At 46.5% G+C, this 9,061-nt stretch overlaps 1 long non-coding RNA gene across 1 annotated transcript; it reads left to right on the forward strand.

The window, feature by feature from the left end:
• The first annotated feature begins 1,999 nt into the window (after window positions 1-1,999).
• Window positions 2,000-8,283, forward strand: LOC116647040. The gene is made up of 3 exons (XR_004302263.1): window positions 2,000-2,446; window positions 2,850-3,021; window positions 7,850-8,283. It is a non-coding gene; the product is annotated as an uncharacterized LOC116647040 (long non-coding RNA).
• The last annotated feature ends 778 nt before the right edge of the window (window positions 8,284-9,061 follow it).

A 9,061-nucleotide genomic window follows, 5' to 3' on the forward strand; every position in this document is an offset into this window, starting at 1 on the left:
CTCAAGGCTGAGCTCATTCAGGTCTCTGGTGCAATCTCTGCAGAGAGGACAGGGCTGCTCTGAGGGATTGGGGTCTATGGTTATACCTGTCTGGGAACCATACTTTCTCAGTTTGGGAATACGTTCATATGTATAATTTACTTTGAGCGTCGTGACAACCCCTTATGGTAGATTTTTATTCCCACTTTTCAGATGAGGAAACTGAGGCTCATGGAGTTTAAGTGACAAGACTCAGGTGCCACTGCTAATTAGAGGCCAAAGCTGGTGTTCTTTCCCTTATACTAGGAAGCCTCATGGATGTTGAGCCAAATCGCTTGCCAGTGATTCAAAACTTGCCCAACCAAGGTCACAGCATCATTATTTCATTCCATAATTCAAGAAATATATTTTTTAAAGATTTATTTAAAAATGTGAGCGGGGGTGGGGGGTGGAGGCAGAGGGAGGGACTCTTTAAGCAGTCTCCTTGCTGAGTGTGGAGCCTGACACGGGGCCAGTCCCACAACCCATGAGATCATGACCAGAACCAAAACCAAGAGTCAGACGCTCAACCCACTGAGCCACCTAGGCGCCCCTAATTTGAGAAATATTTATTGACATCTCCCATATGCTGGGAGTATGAGAATGAGCAAAGCAAACTCTTCCCGCATCCTGATAGAACTTAGATGTAGCTGGGAAGGGTTAAAGGGCAGTGCTGTGCAGTGGCTGGGTGATATGATAGAGAAAGGACCACACTGGGGAGGCAGGATGAGAAATCTATAGGATGAGAAGGCTTCCTGGAGGAGGTGAGGTTTCAAACTGAGGCCTGAAGCATGGAAGTTAGAGAAAGAGATGAAGGAGGGGTAGAGTGTACAAAGGTGTGGCCGAAATGTGGGAGGGAGCAGTGGCTGAATGGCGGTATTTATCGAGGTGATAGCATCCGCTGATAGGACTAAAGAACTGATTCCACGTGCAGGCTGAAGGGGAAGGAGGAATTAGGAATGCCTTCCCTTCAGTGAGACAGGGAGCACTGTGGGAGTAGCCCAAGGGAGAGGGTGGGATAAGATGGTAATTACTGGGCACGTGTCGCTCTTATAAAAACGCACCCTCACAGACTGCTCAGCTGGCCAGGCCTCATGGGATCTCAGGGCTAAGAAGTGAATTAAAGCCCTGCTCTAGACATGGTGCTGATTCTTTCATCAATGACCACCCCCCCCCCAAAGCCCGAGTACACTGTTTCCACCCTGCTGAGGAATTGAAAGGATGGAATGAAGCCCCCAAATGGTCACCACCAGCCAGAATGATAAGGCTAAACATGATGGAATTTAATAGGGGCAAATGTAAATAACCCCCCTTAGGTTTACAAAATCAGTTGTTCATGGGGCACCTGGTGGTGCCGCCAGTTAAGTGTCCGACTCCTGGTTTCAGCTCAAGTCATGATCTCAGGCTCATGAGATCGAGCCCTGTGTCGGGACCTGCACTCAGCGCAGAATCTGCTTCAGATTCTCTCTCCCACTCCCTCTCTCTCTGCCCTTCCCACTCATGCACTCTCTCTAAAATCAATCTTTAAAAAAAAAAAAACCAAACCCCCCCAAATCATTTGTTCATGATAAACAGAGAAACAACAGGCCCCAAATAGAGTCACTTGTGCGAAGTTCCACATCCGCAAAGCAGGACTTAGCACCCAACCTAATTGCAGTTTCAGCCTCTCCCAGGAACGTGACCTTTGATCAGTCAAGCTGGAATCACCTGGTCAGGACCAGTGAGGTCATCTGCTGGATAGGCAGTCCCCCCTCCCCCGCCGCCTTTACCCAAAGGAAGGTGACCTTGCCCGAAACAGTCCACTCTTTATCTTGCCCCCTTTCTGCCTATAGAAGCCTTTTATTTTGTACAGTTCTTTGGAGCACCATTCTATGTGCTAGATGGGATGCTTCCCGATTCATGAATCATTGAATAAAGCCAATTAGATCTTCAAATTTACTCAATTGAATTCTGTTTTTTCTAACGGTGTGAAGAATGAGAACCTGCCTTGACAGCAGCCTGCGTCAGCAGAGCCTAATGGAGCCAGCTGTGAGCGGGAGCAGGCCAGCAGTGTGACGCCGCGGCCCTTCTCCCACTTCGAATGCCACCTTGATGGTCAAAGCATTGCACAGGAACCCATGAAAGTGGTTATCTGACCGGAACAGAGAAGAACCTATAAGGACAGAGCCCAGTTCAGAGAGCTGTCCGATACGGCCTGAGCTTCAGGGGGCTGCTTGGAGCACGGTCCAGGCGTACCTCCAACAAAATACCTGGAAAAACCAGAAGCAAGGGGCATAATTCTCAACCGACCAGGGAGCCTCCAAGAGAAGGATTTGTCTGGGCTAGGAGCAGAAGGAATGGTGGACCAAGGAAATGAAGAAGGGCAGAGGAGCCCAGAAAAGCTGATTGTCATATTAATTTGTTTCAGTCATGTTCGAATTCTGATGAGGTATGTGCTTAGCTCTCTGCTGTGGGAAACGCTATAAAAGAATAGTATGAACGGTGCTAATAAGCCTAGCTCAGATGGCAGGTGCTATTCAGAGGGCGATGAGGTCTGGGAGAGCTGAGGGCCAGGGACCATGTCCCTGGCAAGGCATGCGTTGGGGGGAGTGAGAAAAGCCTCTGACTGGAGTCTTGGGAAATAGGTGGATACATAAGGGTGAGTTTGGCAGCTCGGGGGGCCTGACAAAGAGCTGAGACATGATGGAGCTCACTGGGCTGAGCTCTTGCTCATTGGGGAGCGGGGGGCAGGGTTCACAGAGGAGTCATCTGTCCTGTGGCACTGAATTGTAGGATACCAGAATCTGTGACTTTCCTCCTGATCGCTTCTCCCTCTGTGGTGTGTGCCCTAGCTGGCTGACTGCCCTGTGTTGTGCTGAGGACCTGTAGCACACATGAGTGCCCGGACTGCAGTGACCAGGAAAACTCCAAGGAGAATCTCTGGGAGAGAAGCCCCCATGCCCTGTGAGGGGAACTCAAGCTAAGTGAAAGCGGGATGTGAAGGTGCTTCGTAGGCTGTAGAGTGTAAGAGATTCCCTTCCTTCCTCCTTTTCTTCCCTCTTTCCTCCTTTGTCCGCCCCCCCCCCCTTCTCCATCTGTGGAGCAGTGGCTGCTGAGCAGGCACTCGGCATAGGGACGGACACACGAAGATGGTCAGAACACAGGTCCTGCTCCCACAATTCACGGTGGAGAGGGGAGATCAGACACACAAATAAGTGACATTTCTTTGATTTTAAGATGCGCTCCCAGGGGCGCCTGGGTGGCTCAGTCGTTAAGCGTCTGCCTTTGGCTCAGGTCATGATCCCGGGGTCCTGGGATTGAGCACCTCATCAGGCTCCCTGCTCCGCGGGAAGCCCGCTTCTCCCTCTCCCACTCCCCCTGCTTGTGTTCCCTCTCTCGCTGTGTCTCTCTCTGTCAAATAAATAATAAAATATTAAAAAAAAAAAAAGATGCACTCCCAATATAATAAGAGTTTTTGAGAGGGAAAAAAAAAGTCAGAAACAGTACCACACTAAATGTACGCATTGTTTGCAAAACATCCTTATCTTAGAAACATACAGATGTGGAAAACGGGCATGTTTGAAAATGAGCCTGTGGGCAGAGTAGTCAGTATCACAATAGAAGTAGGTACAGTGACCTATCAGAACATAAAAATGTGTGGGGGGAAATCTCTGTCTTAGAAGTAGTAGTTGCAGCGGTGTGATCATTGTCATAAGAGTGGGGGCACAGGGCACCCCTGGAACCCCCTGCAGGGAGCTCTGAGCGGTGCCCGGGGACACCAGGTACGGCTTCAGTGGGAGGTGGAGTTGGAGGGCCACCTTCCAGGTGAATAATGGTGGACAGGCATGGGTAAAGAGGCCAGAGGAGGGGGTCCCTGGCAGGGGAGCAGCTCTGGCAGAGGCAGGAGACAAAGGAGAGTGCGGTGCATTCCGGGAGCAGCTGCTTGCCATCCTGGAGGTGGTTACTAATAGTGCAGGAACAGAGGGGGCCTTCCGTCTGGACGCGCCTCATCACAAAGACAACAGGGAGGGAGAGGTGGGCTTCGCAGCGTAACAGAGTGAGGCGTCTCTGCTAAACTTGCCCATCTCTTGGAAAGTTCCTCTGTTTTCTATTTATATAAGTCATAAATCGATTGCCTAATGCAAAAATGATGTGTTCTCCAATAGTTAGGAAATACAACAGTTTTCAATCAATAGATTCAAAATTCTTTATTACATCTGCTTGCTTATTCCCTTAAACCTTTTTTCCAGAGGAAGTATGCCCTTTGGAAGTGATTGATTGTGTTGCTCCTGTGGGCACATGTACTTCTTAGAGGTTCTTCTCTCTCTCTGTCTCCCTCTCGCTCTGTCTTTCTCTTTTCCTTCTTCCCCCTGGTTGTCAAGCAGCTGCTCAGCTGCAACACTAGGCAGGCATGAAGGAATATATGTTTTTGCTCAGATGCGTGTGTGCACGCGAGGCTCTCTGAATTGCATCCTCACAGAATAACATTTGGGTGTTGGCATGATGAGGATGCTATTAGCAGGAAATTCATTTATGTTGGTCCCAGGACAGTGAGAAAGCTACCACAGTGTTGAAAGAAAGCCAAGTAAACAGTCTGGAAAGTCCTTCCTAGGATGGCCTGGTAAAAGAGATGGACAGTACTGGGTTAATTAGGACATTCTTCTAGACTATGTCTCTTTATGCTCCTGTGGGGATGGACATTCTCTGGGGGCAGAGAGGCACCCCTCTGGTCCTTTTGCGTTCACTTATTAGTTCAACCCATCCTGGGCCAGGAGGAAAGAATCCCCTGGCTTCTCCCTCTTCATGCTCTTTCTCAGCCCTGGGAGGGCCACGAGCTGTCAGAACACGCACTGTGATGGAAAAGTACTGACCACCCTGGCTCCTCCTCCTGGTTCTGCCACTGGAGCCTCTTTGGATCATGTCTCCTCATCTGTGAAATCAGCCTGTTTACTAGTTAATCTCTAAGGTTGTGCCTCAGCTCTATGACAGTAATTCAGACAAGCATAGAGTGGCTGAATGTTTATACTGTGTGCCACGCATTCTGCTGAGAGCCTTCCTCATTTAATCCCCATGGCAACTCTGTGTGGTTCATACTCTTATTATCCCATTTTACAAATGAGGCACTGAGGCTCTGGGATAATAGCTACCTCATCCTGGGGAATATAAGTGTCAGAACTGGAATGAGGCCATGTCTCTGGTTCTGTAGCCCACATGTTTGATATGTTTTCTTAGTCAGGCTGCTGTAACAAAACCCATTGACTTGATGGTTTAAACAACAAACATTTATTTCTCACAGTTTGGAGGCTGGGAAGTCCAAGATCAAGATGCCCACAGATTCTGTGTCTGCTGAAATCTCTCTTCCCAGTTTACAGATGGCCACCTTCTTGCTAAGTCCAGAGAGAGAGAGTTCTAGTCTCTTCCTTTTCTTATAAGGACATTAATTCCATCATGAGGATCCTACCCTTATGAACTCATTATATCTAGTCCTGTCCCAAAGGCCCTATCTCCTAATATCACCACACTGTGATGTTAGGGCTTTAACATATGAAATTTGGAGGGACACAAACATTCAGTCCATAGCAGACATTATGTAGTCTTGCCTCCTTCCATGATTTGGAGGGAGTGTGGGTGAGATTTGAGTCACCCTTAGAAGCAGTAGGAGGGCACGCTTCTCTCCACCTCCAGCACTGCGTGGAGAGGGAGTAATCAGGGGCAAAGATGCTGTGCCCGCGAGCAGGACTCTGGTAGCTGGTGAACAGGGATCCTGTGTAAGGTTTTTGAAGCCAGATACTCGTTGGAGACAAGCTACTGCCTGGGAGTATCTGTGATGATTTGTGAACATCCAACCATTCCTTCCACAAATATCTTTTGAACACCTACACTCTTCTAGGGGCTGGGAATGCAGTGGTGAACAAGACAGGGAACTTACATTTTAGTAGGGAAAAAAGACATCAACTAATCCCACAAATAAATGGGTGATTGAAAATTGTGTTAAATATGAGGAAAGACTATACACAGTGCTGTGGAGTGTACATACTGGGGGCCAGATCTGGTCCTGGTGGAAGATGGGGTCATCAGGGATCTCCCTGAGGCAGTGGTTGCTGAGCAGAGATCTCAAGGGTCTGAAGGCTCTAAGGAGGTGTGGCAGGGGTGGGGGTGGGGAGCTGTGTGACTGCAGCCAGAGGGCGGGGGTAAGGGGTGTGGAGGGCCAAGTTCTGTAGAGCTTTGTAGGTAACTTACGTAGTTTGCACTTTATTCCAAGTGCAATAGAAAACCATTGCAAGGTTCTAACCAGGAAAGTGATGTGAGCTGGTCTGGTTTGAAACAAAATCACTTGGCTGTGGTTTGGAAGAGGCCCTTGTGGGAGCAAGAAAGCCGGTTGGAGGGCTGTGCCCATCAGTTGTGTAGACTGAACAGCTAGCAGTAGCTGGGCTAGAGTTGGCAGTGGAAATGGAAAGAATAGGACGGATTGGGGGATATGTAGGAGGTAAAATCAGCAACATGGTGGGGAGTAGCTTGAGTTAGGGTTGAAGGAGGGATAATTGATATAAACAGGGACAGGCAAGCTCATTTAGTACCCTGATGCAATTTTTTTAAGAGGTAATGCCCCTTCCGAAAGCTTCCCAAAGTTTCTAGCTGGGTCAGTTAGGATAACTTCATTTGTATGTTAGAGAAATCCCCCAACTCAGTAGTCATAAACAATTAGGAACCATATCACATAGCAGGGAATGCCTCGGCGGCAGGGCTTCTGGGTGGTGGGATCAGCATTTCCAGACATCAGACACCCAGTCACAATCCCATTATTTTCAAGTTCAACTGGCCAAACTGAGGCATGTTTCCACCCTGTAAATCAATCTCTGCTCAGGCAGGAGGTTTACCATGACAGCTTAGACTGCTCAGGATTTTGCTCTGGACTAGGAACAGATTACCTTACCTGAGGAGCAGGTAAATGGACCTGGGTTCTGTTAGGTGAGACTAGATATTGGGGCTCTTTGGATTTGCCATGGTGTCCTGGACCAAGCCCCAGGTTTTGGATTTCTTAGACCAATAAACATGATAAAAGGAGTGGATGAGGCAACTGGAGACAGGATTGCCAACTTTTCATTTTTACCTGGTAAAGACTTAAAAAAATTACTATCTACTGTTTCTATCATTTCATCAAAAAGATATTTTAAAAGCAAAGAAGAAAAAAACCTTTTAAGCTTAAAGAATTTAGCATTATAAAAACTTGCTATTTTTCCTTATTTCTCTTACCTGAAATTTGGAAACCGTTCTCTTGGACCACTATGAACAATATAAAACAGAGGTTCTTAACTGGATCCATGGGCCCACGGGGTCTGTGGAATAGAAGTTGGAGCGGCCATGAACATAGGTAGGGAAAAATTACAGCTTCATTTTTACTATCCTGTATCTGAGATGTAGCATTTCCTTCAATTACGAGTGTGACAACAAGCTGCTAGTAAGAGCATGACCTGTGATTTTTGTCATCAATGGAAATCACAAATATTTTCATATCACATTACAGTTGCTGTAGGTATCTGAAATGTCATTTACACCCACCACTATTTTGAAATTACAGAAGCTATTAGATAGCCCCTGGAAATGTGGGATCAGTCTTCCGGAAGAACTCTCCTCCATTCTAGCTGGCAGTGGCCACTCTGTGTATGGGTAGGGCGGCCACTGGGCAGTGAGTTAGGAGTGTTCTCATGGGGGCGACCCACGCATTCCAACATTCCTTAACTGTAAATGTTTGTGGATCAATATGCAGAAGGAGATGAATCATTTTCATAGTTTGCCCAAGTTTCGTCCATCTGAATTGCTCTCATGAGAGTTTTTCACTCTCCTTTGGCAGGGCAGCCTTTGGTGACATAGATGAGCTCAAACATGTCTGATGGCTGAGCTGACTGCTGAAGTGTGAGATTTAAAGTAACTCCTTGTGGTCGCTAACAGATTGCACGGTGACACGGGTTATGCACAGTGTGGTAAGCTCTGTGAGCAGTGGAAGTCCTTTCTCTGATTTATTTTTCTGTTTTTACTCTGTTTGCACAATGTTTGTGTTTTGAAGTAGAGTCTTGCATGCACAGTATATCATTCACATGTTGTTCTTGTGTTATTGTTCAGTGAAAATGCCACACACTTAAAAGAATACCTCGGTGGGAAATAGTGACAATATGAGAAATGAGAACCATTATTTCTAGAAAGTCACAGAGAGTCACATGAAGCAATTGCTAAATTTCAAGAACAGGACTGTTGAGCAACTATCTAATCCCCTGGTCTTCACAAAGGTGAGAAGACGTTACTAGTGCAAGCACTCTGTCTAATCATAAAAACTGCCTCATTTTACTTACCTTTCATAAAATTTAATGAATGTTTTATACTTTACTTAATTAACATACAAATTATTCCCTTCTATGTAGATTTATCAAACAAATTACTTAGGAACCATAAACAAAATATTACATTTCAAAGAATGTCAAAGAACAAAAATGTTTTAGTTTAGCTTTATGTATTATTTATTTTTTACAGACCCAGCTTATCTTGAGCTGGCAAAGAAAAGGAAGGTGTGATCAAAACTGTGTAGCTGGTTTCTTTTCATTAATGAAGGGATGGGACATAAAAGCCACAATGACTTCCTTACTATTGTGGAAAGATTCTTGAGAAGGGAATTTTGAAGTCAGGAAGACTGAGAGAGTCCCTCATGTCTGTCAATCGAGACAATGCATCCAAGAAAATGAAGAGCTTTGTGTGTATGTGGATGAAGAAAGCTCAATTTGAAAAAGCCAAGACACTTCGAAAATGTGGATTTGCTGTTTCATGAAAACTTCTTCTGGAAGCACTCCTGAAGTTTCTTTGCAAGTGCCAGACAGAAGAAGGCTCACTTTTCTGGAGGAAGTTTACCTAAAGCCACACGCACGGGGCATGCTGAGAAGCAGGGAAATGGCTCTCTAGTCAGGGGAGGTGCTTCCATGAAGAACGGCTGGCGTATTTTGAAGTGGATTATGGAGGGGTCGGCAGCCTTGCCACTCCTGTCAGCAAGCCACCCAATGAAACCATAGACCTCTTT

The sequence above is a fragment of the Phoca vitulina genome, unplaced genomic scaffold (assembly GCF_004348235.1).
Source record: "Phoca vitulina isolate PV1807 unplaced genomic scaffold, GSC_HSeal_1.0 scaffold38, whole genome shotgun sequence".
NCBI classification, from domain to species: Eukaryota; Metazoa; Chordata; class Mammalia; order Carnivora; family Phocidae; genus Phoca; species Phoca vitulina.